We start from the raw sequence: 12,125 nt of genomic DNA, 5'->3' as shown, positions 1-12,125 counted from the left end.
GTCTAATGATGACAATTTTATAATGACATGAATTTGATAGGTTTAAGTTAACATTGCTGTAACAGTCCGTTGATATTCGATGTTAAGATGTTTACTGTCTAGTCTAGCAGACTCTTCTGCTGTCCCCAAAAGAGTGTTCTTATATTTTTTTCATAAAAAACAAAAACAACAGGCCTGGAATACTGTACAACTGCCTAGGTTTCGTTTGTTTTTTTGTAATGGTGATGTAATTATCTAATTATCAGAAACATCCAAATGAAAAGTCTAGTACTTTGGGACATGCTCAGTGGATTTCTTTGTAGACAAAAATATTTATTTAAAAAAAAATTTAACATTTATTTATTTTTGAGGAACACAGAGAGAGAGAGACAGAGCATGAGCAGAGGAGGGGCAGAGAGAGAGGGAGACACAGAACACAAAGCAGGCTCCAGGCTCTGAGCTGTCAGCACAGAGCCCAATGCAGGGCTCAAACCCATGAACTGTGAGATCATGACTTGAGCTGAAGTCGGACACTCAACCTACTGAGCCACCCAGGTGCCCTTGTAGACAAAAATATTTACACTAACTGTTTCTTCTACAAATTGAGAGTATTTATATTTCTCTGATTCTTTAGAACTTTTGAGAACTGATTTGTTATTCAAAGTAAAGCACATAGAACATAAATAGACTGACTAATCCTCAATTCTACTGTTCTGTGTAGTCTCAAGGAACCAATATGTTATTTTTAAATAATTTTAGTGCTTATATTTCACTAAAAATGTCAAAATAATGAATCTATCCAATGAGTGATAAATTCTTCACATTGTTTTTTATTTAAAAAGCATTAATAGTTAATTGGCATGGAGCTAGTATTTTAATGGAACACGTTGATTTATTACTGGGTCAGGATGATATTATTAAATGAATTTGTTGTCAAGGGGCACCCTCCACAGAAATATATGTAAATTGGTCATGAATAAATCACTAATATGAAGAATGTATTAAAATCTTAATCTAATTATAATTTCATTGAAAGTTTACAACTTTCTATTCTTACAGCCCGCATCCATTGTTACAAACGTGTAAAAAGAGAAATATTAGCTAATTGTTTTTTACATCTTTTAAAATGCCCAGAGTTCTTTTTTAAAGTTTGTTTATTTATTTTAAGAGAGAGAGAGAGAGAGCATGGGAGAGGCAGAGTGGGAGGAAGAGAGAGAGATTCCCAAGCAGGTTCCACACTAACAGTGTGGAGGAGCTTGAACTCATGAACCTTGAGATCATGACCTGAACTGATATCAAGAGTTGGATGCTTAACCAACTGAGACACTCAGGTCCCCCAGATTTCTTCATTTGAATACTTTTGGGAATTCTTCATGGGCATGAAAGTGATGCTAAATATAAATCCTCGTATCTCTTTACTTATAAAAAATTATAACATAGGGGCACCTGGGTGGCTCAGTTGGTTGAGCGTCCGACTTCAGCTCAGGTCATGATCTCACGGTTCATGGGTTTGGGCCCAACAACAGGCTCTGTGCTGACAGCTCAGAGCCTGGAGCCTGCTTTGGATTCTATGTTTCCCTCTCTCTCTGCTCCTCCCCTGCCCACACTCTTCTCTCTCTCAAAAATAAATAAAGATTAAATTTTTTTTTAAATTATAATATATAATCAATATCTTTAAAAATGATGTAATACTTATTCAAATCTACTGAGAAATTTGATCTTTGATGATTGGTAAGAAAATACTTTAAGAAAGCAAGAGTTCATAAATAAAACATTTATTTTGAAATAAACCCAGATCTATTACCTATCTATCTTGTATTGTGATTTTTTAAATTAGGCAAACGATTCAAATATCTCTTGCATCGATACATTTTAAAAGAGGGAAATGGGGATATATTTATCATCCAGCTTTCTGGTAGACTACTGTGAAGATTAATGGGATACTATTTACACTTTAATGACAAGCATTTTATCTAAATGAAAGTAACCTAAATTCTACTTCCCTCAGAGCTGGGTGGTGAAGAGCATTATTCATTGTTAAGCATATAACATCTTTTTTTGTTGTTGTTCTCTTAGATCCTAAGAAAAGGGAAACATAATCTTGGGAGAGAAAGAGAAAGAAAGTAAAATTTGTGACTAATATCTACCATCTGACTAAAATCTGGAAATTAACAGCTAATTTTTGAGGTCTCTGATGTATCAGATATTATTATACATTATATGTACTAACTTATTTAATCGTCACAAATGCCTTATGAATAGATAACACTATTATCCTCATTTTACAGATAAGGAAACCAAATAACAGAGAAATTAAATAACATGTCCAAAATTCACAAAGCTGATAGCTATGGGACTAAAATTCAATTCCAGGTAGTCTAGCCCCAGTCATGCCCTCAACTATGATGTTCAATTGCTTTTATAACAAATACTACTTTTATCAAAGTAACACCATACTTGATGACATCATATCTGGCTTTCTAATCCTGATTTCCTAAAGCAATTTATTAGCTCAACCAACATGCTTACCTGTTATGTACCAATAACGATTTTAAGAGCTGGGTTTTCACAAGTGATTAAATCAGCACCCACTTACTTGGGGCTTAATTTAATGAAGGAAGCAGATAGGTAAATATATATTAAAATGTGATGAATTTTAATAGATGTCTGCACGAAGTGCTAAAAGGGCACAAGGGAGGGCACCCTCTTTAGGGGAAGGCCATATGCAAATACCCTGTGTTGAAAAAGCAGGGCTTGTTTAGAGAATCATAGACTCAGAATGGCTGGAACATAGAGAACAAAGGCAGACAGAAAAGAGATAAGAAAGGAAAGGTGGTAGAGGATAAACCAGAGAGCACAGTCTGTTCAATTGTCTACTTGATATTTTTCACTTTGAAAACAACATGTTTAAAACAGAGCTCATTTTCTTCTGGTAAAATGTGGTCCTTCCGGAGTGGTTCTCAGTTTGGTGAATAATGCCCTAAACTACCTAACCAACCAAGGGAAAAATATTTGAGGCATCTTCATTGCTTCTTATTTTCTTGTATTGTAAGCCAACGAGCTTCCAAGTTCTGTCAATTGTACATCCTAGGTATCCAGACGGTCTCCATTCATCTCTCAGTCTAAATTGCTACGTGCAGTCCAGTACTTCTTTTGTTCTTAACATCTTTTGAGGCAATCCTATATGCTTGTTCTCCCTCCAATGCATTGTATGTATATAGAGAGCAATCATTGTATAATACCAATGCAATCATTCCATTATTCTGCTTAAATCTTCAACAGCTCCCTATTGCCCTCAGGAAAAACCTCCTAATTCTTGGTGCACTCAGCTCTTGACTTTCTGCTGCAATCTGTCCTTCCAGTCTTTTCTTTACTTCCTGATGGCATGCGCTCTGGAATCCTGCTTTCCTGAACCACTTACTGTTATTCTAATGCAGATATGGAATAGTTTAGTGGTTAAACTTGTGGCCTACCTGGTCAATCTGACTTGATTTCAAGTCCTGGCAATTCAACTGTTAGCTGAGTGGTTTTAAAAAAATTATTTAGCTTCTCTGAGACTACACATTCTTAGCTGTAAAAGAAAAAAATACACAGAATTTTTGTAAGGAGCAAATAAGACAATGCACTTTGCAAATTCCTGGCCTTTATTTAGCATTTAATAAATATTAATTTTGTGTCTTTTTTTTTTCTCTTTTCTCCTCGGTTCCTGCAAATATGTTGTTCTGTCTACTTGGAATACCCTCTTTCTACCCAAGGGTTTGTCTGACAATTTTTTCCTTGCACTTTAGTATTATTTGAAGCACTAAATACTCTAATAACAAACAGCTGAAATGTCGCCTCTTCCAGGAGGTCTTACCTGGAGTCCCGAAGGAGGATCTAGAGAAATCTTGTTAAATATCCCCATAGTGACTTTATTACAGTTATCACAGGAATGTAATTATTCATTTGCCTGCTTTTGAGCCCTGGAAGAGAGACACTCTTTGAACTTGCGGCGCTCTGGAAATCCAGTAAATTCCCAATACTTGTTGACTGAATATTATCAACCATCTCAAACAGATGTTTTGTTGGCTTGACTGTTACCATCTTACCAATATGTACTATTTTCTCAAGATAATTTTAAACCTAAGAAAAATCAGATATCTTTGCCCATTTACTCCTTCATTTATTAAATATTCATTGGGATTCTATGCTAGGGCACTTTGCTAGGTTCAGGGATAAAAGCAACAGCAACCTCAAAACAAGCATTTAGTTCATACTATTGATATTTGAAGCCAAGACTTGATGTGTTAATAACCCCTGAGCCTGAAATAATGCTATAACTCTTGGTTAACAAACTATCTAGTTAAGAACTGTTTTATTGATCTTTTTAAAATCTGTCAGTCTGCAAACCCCTGCAAAATCACTCTTCTTTATTTACATGTACATATGCTTGAAATACACATAGTGTTACTAAAAGAGACACTGACTTTATGAGACAGTAAGAAGCTTTTGCAGGGCTTTGTATATCAGGTGGGCCAAACTTAGCAGACAATTTCTGACATTGGAAATACTTGTAAGTCTACACATGCATCCACAGGGAGGAATAGGAACATCCCAGGTATAGCTATATGGATATAAGCATAAAGATTCTTAGGCCTACATCCTAGATTTGATTTTGAGTGAAACACTTAGCTTCTTTCTCCCTTACTCTTCTCAAGTGGAAAAAGAAAACTATTTGATCACTTAGAACTCTTTATGATTTAGGGCGCCTGGGTGGTTCATTTGGTTAAGCGTCCAAATTTGGCTCAGGTCATGATCTCATCATTCGTGGGTTTGAGCCCCATGTCGGGCTCTGTGCTGACAGCTCAGAGCCTGGAACCTGCTTCAGATTCTGTGTCTCCCCTCTCTGCCCCTCCCTTGCTCATCCTCTGTCTCTCTCTCCCCAAAAGAAATAAACATTAAAAAAATGTTCTTAAAAGAACTCTTTATGATTCTCCATAGTCTATGTGTGCCAGACCCATAACTTTATGTCCCTGCCCCCCTCCCCACTTGTCATTGAAATCCTCCAGTGGCCTTGTCTCCTTGCTCTTTCTCTTGACTTCTTGAGGCACCTGATGTTAGTATGTCCTTTTTGAAACTTGCCTGCTTTGATTTGATTTCCATGCCACTGGACACATTCTTTTCACACCATTCTAATTAATCCTCATTTATTTCCCAGGACTGTCTTGCTTTCTATCTTATAGATATTCCTTAAAGCTCTTAATTCAAGCTGCCTCTCTTTTCAAATTTTCCCTTGCTGAGTCAACTTATTCCTTCTGCTTTAACTATCACCTCCATGTGGATGACTCCCCAAATCTAAATTGGAAATCTAATCTCTCTGGCATACTCCAATTCCATATTTCAGCTGCTTATTTGGTATCACCATCTGGCTCTCCTGGATTCAACTTAAATTCAGTGTTTAAGGCAGAATCAGCATTGTGTTCAGGGTGTACATCTTTCTCTAGACTTTATGTTAATTGTGTTAGCATCCCCTGGTTATTGAAATTCTAAATCTAGTACAGGAGTCATCTTGGCCACATAGCAAGTTCCTGCAGCATGTACCTATATCAAGCATCCTACTTACCCCTTCTTTTCCCTTTCACTGTCTATTTAATGCAGACTACAGAAGATCTCTGCCCACATCCTCTTCCCGCTTACTGCTACTCTCACCTTTGTTGTCTGCTTAGGATTTGATGTACTCAATATTTAGGTCAGGCTCCTTCTCCTCAGCTAGCCTTGCCCATAGGGACCCACACATGCCCAGCTAGCCCACCCCCCATCCCAGGTCCCCAGCCATAGTCCTCAAGCCATGGGAGAAAAACAACACAAATCTTCCTAAATTGTAGATAACCCAATGCATGGAACACACAGTAGAGATGCTGAAAGTAATGGATAAGATATTCAAGATTTCCTTCTATAAAATTTTTTTTTGCCTACTCATTCTAAGGATTCAAGAAATATATCTCAAATCAATTGTAATCAAATACATACAAATAACAATACATTGCTTACTGATAGCACCATTGGTTGTATTCTTTTTTCCACTTGCCTATTTCCTTGGGTTTTTTACATTATGACATTTGTCAAAGGAATAGCTTAGTTTAGGCAGATTAAAATGCTAAGGTGGAAGAAAGGAATTAGATCTGGAACAAAAAGAGGTCTTCTATTTTCCTTTCTAAATTGTGGTCAACGCTGTGAGCTTGGTCAACTTTGAGTGTCTATATGAGTGCACCCTTTCACCTTCATATAATACAGAAATAATGCCTGTCCTGATTACTTCTGAGTGATTGGAAAGCTCTAATTAGATGTAAAAAGATCTTCAGAGATTCCCAAACCTCTGGGAATTTGGCTAATCATCCAAATCACCTGGGAGAGTTTCCTAAGGCCTTGTCCCCAGAAATCTCATCTTTAAAGTCCCCAGTAACCTGCCATTTGGAAACCTTATTATACAAAATTTCAAAAGTGAGTATTATTGTAATATAACTCCTGGAGTCTAACAGTTGTCTTCCTGGGTCTTTGGCCACTGTTATTTCTGAGTTCAATAGCATCTTGATCATCTTTGGACTGCTTTTAGTTCTAAACTTCATATGTGTAGTTACCCTGACTTAAAGTTCAAAATCTTTAGATAATGACAAGTTTTGACCTTTACCTGTAAGGCCTCTGGCAAAGGGTTGATAAATGGATTTAGTCATTTCAGATGGTCAGAGCATTTTACAGTCTAAGTTGACAACATAAATCCACTCTTACATACAATGGATTAAACTAAATTCTCTAAAGTTATGGGTACTTGAGAAAACCCAGAAACACAGACATTTTGGAGTTAATAAAATGAATTGAATGAAAACATGCTTCTCACTCTAATGCTTCTTGGTAGTTCTGAACATTATCTTTCCAGGAAATGTGAGATTTTTAATTCCTAAGCATTCACCACAATGTGATATATTTTTCCAGAAGCAGCACATAACTTTATCGGTCACATATTGTTACTGGAGTTTTGATAACCCATGACTTTTTAAGGCAGCTTAAATGTAAGAATGAACTCCTAGAATAGAACCAAAGCATATAACTAGAAATTACTTTGTAATGCCTTTCCACGGTTCAGTCTAACATAAAAGAGAGGTTAAGCAGGAAAGAAGTCTAATAATATCATTCTTTGAAGAAGAAGAATGAAATCTAATAATATCATTAATATTATTCCATACTACTTGGCAAAGCATTCGTCACATTGTGGGGATATATAAAAAAGGTCAAATATATATTGTTTAGAAATCAATTGTCCAGTTGACCCTTGGACAATGCAGGGGTAGCGGGGTGCTGACCCACATGCAGTCAAAACCCATGTGTAATTTTTGACTCTCCAAAACTTAACTATTAATAGCCTGCTGCAGACTGCAAGACTCACAGATAACACAGTTGATTAACATATATTTTCCATGTTATATATATTATATACTGTGTGCCGACAGTAAGGTGAGCTAGAGAAAAGAAAAAGTTATTAGGGAAATCATAAGAGAAAATGCATTTGCAGTACTGTTCTGTATTAATGGAAAAAATTTGCATATAAGTAGATCCACACAGCTCATGCCCATGTTGTTCGAGGGCCAATTGCATCTTGATTGATTCTGACTTTACCAATTCCTTTGTAAAAGAAAAGAAACTAGAGTATTTAGTACAAATTTGTTCCACGTGCTTAACGGCCCCCTGGCTTTGACATATGCCAAGTTTTAGCCTACCTACTCATCTATAATCAGGCCTTGAATAACTTCCATACTATCTATCAAAGGTCCCTGTGTTTTGATTTTATAAATGAATTTCAATTTCCTTATGTAGAGTTAGCATAATAGATAATCACGAAGGCGTGGGGCTCAGGCAAATTCGGGTTCAAACACTGTCCCTATCATTTACTAGCTGGTGTGACTTTGGTTAATTACTAACTTCTGTAAGATTGTGCTGCTCAAAATGTTGTCACTGGACCAGCAACATTTGCATCATCTGGGAGCTTGTGAATTCATAATATCACAATCACTTCTTGTTTGGATAAGATCTTGTGGCAATGCAGTCTTCTCTTCCCTGTTTCCTGCTATGATGGTATTAAGTCATTATAGGTAGAGAAAGGGCACCAGGCAATGATAGGTCAGGTCTGGTTCCTTGAGCTAAAACCAGCCTCATCTGGCCTTTTAGAGAAAGGAGCTGTCCCTCACTGCTGAATCTGTTTTTCTGATTGCATAATTCCTGTGCACAGAGACTTCTTATGCAGATCCAGACCCAGACTCTCTAGGCACTTTGAATAATTTCAGTGGAGAATATGTGGGTTTTTTTGTTTGTTTGTTTTTGTTTTGTTTTGTTTTGTTTTGGTTCTTCGTTTCACACACAATTTGTGGGGAATGAGGAGAGGAACAAGGCTTTGGACTCCTCTATTTGATTACCTTATTCCATAATGGCAGCTCTATTCCTCCCATGGAGCACCTTTTAGGGTTCATGACAAGCAACTGAAAAAGCCCCTCCTATCACTTCAGTGAGCAGCTGTGCAGACAGTGTTACAGAATAGGCTGGCCCTGGTCCTAAAGAGTCTAACATTCTCTCTCGTCTCCTACAGCCTATGCTTCTCTCATATAATCAAGCAAGGAACTGTTTCTACACATCCCTCAGAGTTCCCTAGCTCCTTAACTTTGCTCTTGCTGTTTCCTTTGCCTCACCTGCCTAATCTACCCTATCCCCATCTTTCCATGTCTGAATGGAATTTATTCTTTGACGCTTAGCTCTTGATGCTTCCACATGTGATAAGCTTTCTTCTTTGACTCCAAACCTCTTTCCTAATCACATGCTAACCTGTGTCTTGCCACTCCATAACAAGCAAAAATGGAAGTTTCCTGAGTTTAGGAGCAGAGTTTTATGTATTTAAGTCCTATTCATTTTCCCCTTGCCCATCCAAAGTATTAGCACATGATTTTACCCAAGTAGAGCGTCAACAAATGTTAAGTGAATGAAATAGACTTCTTTCTGGAGAGACAAGGAAATAGACAAATTTGGAAAGCAAGGTGGACCGTTTGCATGGCTGGGATAACTAGAATAACTCGGTAACTAGATTTTAACTGAGAATTAGAATCATTGGCCCTTTATAACTTGAAAAACGCTGGTTGAATATCTTTATATTATATAGACAAGCTGAAATTCATGAATCACTAAAATGACAAAATGGAACCAGGTTCTAGGACTCCTGATTTTCCATTCTGGTGTTTTTATCCAACTAAATAACATTTACTTTTTAATTTTACAAACATTATTATAGAATAATTAATAAAAATTCTGGAAAAAATATATTCACTCTACAATCATACCACCATGACATGTACTCTGTTTTATCATTCAGACGCTCACTCAGATATTATACATAAGAATTCATATTTTTGTATACATGAGATCCTAATTTACCTAAAATATCATGCTTAATTTATTTCACTTAATATTTTCTAATTTTTTCTCTCTGAAATTGTCACAGTCCTATAAATTTCATTGAGTTTGTATGCCAGATTGCCTATGGTTTTTCAACTTTATTACAAATAATTTTCTGCTTGTAGCATTTATTTCCTTTGAATTATTTCTGATGGATATATTTGCAGGAATTAGTTTATGAAGTCAGAGTCTAGGAACATTTTTTGTTGGCTTTTATACATATTATCAAACTGCCTTTCAAAAGGATTATGTTAATTATGATACCTTCATATCAACCTGACAAGCTCATATTATTATATTTAATGGGAAAATGGAGCTTGACTATTGCCTTAATATGCATTGTTCTGATTATTAGCAATATCTGTTTCTTCTTTACAATAATGTGCGAATTTTTACCTATGACCTTTGTCTTTAGGTTTTTCTTAATACAACATAAGCCTTGGTTATCTTCAGTGCAAACATTATTTTTAATCAATCTGTTTTTTGCCTGCCAAAAAACCACGAGGTCAAAACAACTAAATCAGAAAATATTGGATCAGAAACGACTACAGTTATGGTTATGTTCTTTCCCCACCCTCTTTCCCTCATCTTACCCTCCCACTAGTCACTTGGTTCATTTCTGCTCCTTTCTTTCTGGTTCTCTTTCTCCTTCCTGCTGTGCCTTCTATGATCTACTCTCCCAAAGCTACCATATGGTTAGCATGTCTGATCCTTCCTTCTGCACCACAACATATCAGTTTATTATCATACTGTGTAAAGCAATATTTCCAAAGTAGGGTACACATCATTTTAAATACCATGTAGACAAACTATTTTAAAATTCTTATTTTGTACTGTATATTAATATGCACTTTCTACTTACATCAAGTTATACTGAACTTTTTAAATGTTTTTTTAACGTTTTATTTATTTTTGAGAGAGAGAGAGAGACAGAGTGCAAGTGGGAGAGGGACAGAGAGAGGGAGACACAGAATCCGAAGCAGGCTCCAGGCTCTAAGCTGTCAGCACAGAGCCCGATGCGGGGCTTGAACTCACAAACCGTGAGATCATGATCTGAAACGAAGTTAGATGCTTAACGGACTGAGCCACCCAGGCGCCCCAAGTTATACTGATTTTAAACTTATACTAAAGATTATACTAAGTGAGGATTATACTAAGTAGTAAATAATGACACATAAAGATTTATATCTTTCTTTTAAAGATGAACTTTCATTTCTCTCACATGTAAAAGAAGTCAGAGATAAGCCAGTAAAAACTGGAAAAGGAGTTTTCCAGAGCAGTCAAGGACTCAGGCTCCTTTTATTCTGCTTCTCTGCCATCCTCAGCATGTGGTTTCTGTCCCATTATGCAAGGTGGTGTCTTGGGTTGCACCATATTTAAGTCAGCAGAGAAAAGGATGGATGGAAATGCTATTAACTGAGCAGGGAAACAATGTTTTAGGAAGAAGACGATGAATCTAATTAGACATGTTGAATTAGAGTTGACATTGAAACAGCAATTGGAGATGTCCAGTAAGAGTCTGGAACTCTGAGGAGAGGCCTACAGGTACAAATGTTTGGGTGTCCTGCATATATGTGGTAATTGAGGGCACTGGTGTGGATATGAATGCCGAGAAGTTTAATTCAGAGTAAGAAGAGAAACGAACCTAGCACTGGGCTTTAAGTTGCTGCATTTATTAAATGGCTGTGTTGGAAACAAGAAGCCTGTAAGAGAGGGAAAAGTCATTAGCTACATATGCAGGGTAAATAAACAACAAAAAAATAGAGAAGAATTATGAAAGATGCCAAGAGAAGACACTGTTTCCAAAGAAGTCAAGCCCTCAAAAGCCAAGTAAAAATACTGGCTGAAAAAAAATCCAATGTATTTATCAACATGGAGGATATCGGTGATCTTTGCTAGGCTGTTGCAAAGATGAGACATTTAGAATGAGATCACCAGAAGCTTGATCGGAGCAGGTCGATAAGTGAGCAAGAAGTGAGAAAATGCCAACAGCACAATTGGACTGCAGTTTACAGTATGGCTGTGCCTGGAGGGACTGATGTGGGTGTGTGTACTTAAGGCCTTGCAGGAGCTTTTTATTAAATGGGATGGATCGAGTTGGTTAAGCATCAGACTCTAGATCTCCGCTCAGGTCATGATCTCACAGTTTATGAGTTCTAGCCCCGCATTGGGCTCTGCACTGGCAGCTTGGGATTCTCTCTCTCTCTCTCTCTCTCTCTCTCTCTCTCTCTCTCTCCCTTGCTCTCTGCCCCTCCCCTAACTTGTATCTGCTCGTTCTCTCTTTCTCTCAAAATAAATAAATAAATAAATAAACCTAAAAAAAAGTGGGAATAACACATTTGACAGGGAGATATACAAGAGAGATAGTGTGAGAATGCAGAAATGTGGGAGAGGGTGGCAAGCAAAGCTTACAGTTTTATAGGTGAGCGTTAGCTAGTGGAAAAGACAAGCTTTTCTATTTGAACCAGGTGAGGTGAAGCACGATAAATGAAAGGGTAGAGGTTAAAGCAGCGTGTGTGGGTATTCAAGGGGAAGTAGAGAAGAGAAAGGGCATCTCAGGTCCTTCTCTGGTTTTATATAATTTTCTCCTGCTATGGACATGGTCTAACATTTCCAGTAGGGTTTGGGGGTGTGGGGTAGAGAATCAGGACAGCAGGTCACACTGTGTCATTTTA

The 12,125-nt window shown here is 37.1% G+C and overlaps 1 pseudogene; it reads right to left on the bottom strand.

The window, feature by feature from the left end:
• Window positions 1-3,883, bottom strand: part of LOC115513048 — a 74,295-nt pseudogene extending 70,412 nt beyond the window's left edge.
• Window positions 3,884-12,125: the final 8,242 nt, after the last annotated feature.

Source organism: Lynx canadensis, chromosome B1 (assembly GCF_007474595.2).
Source record: "Lynx canadensis isolate LIC74 chromosome B1, mLynCan4.pri.v2, whole genome shotgun sequence".
Taxonomy (NCBI): domain Eukaryota; kingdom Metazoa; phylum Chordata; class Mammalia; order Carnivora; family Felidae; genus Lynx; species Lynx canadensis.
This window is presented reverse-complemented; position numbering and strand designations above follow the sequence as displayed.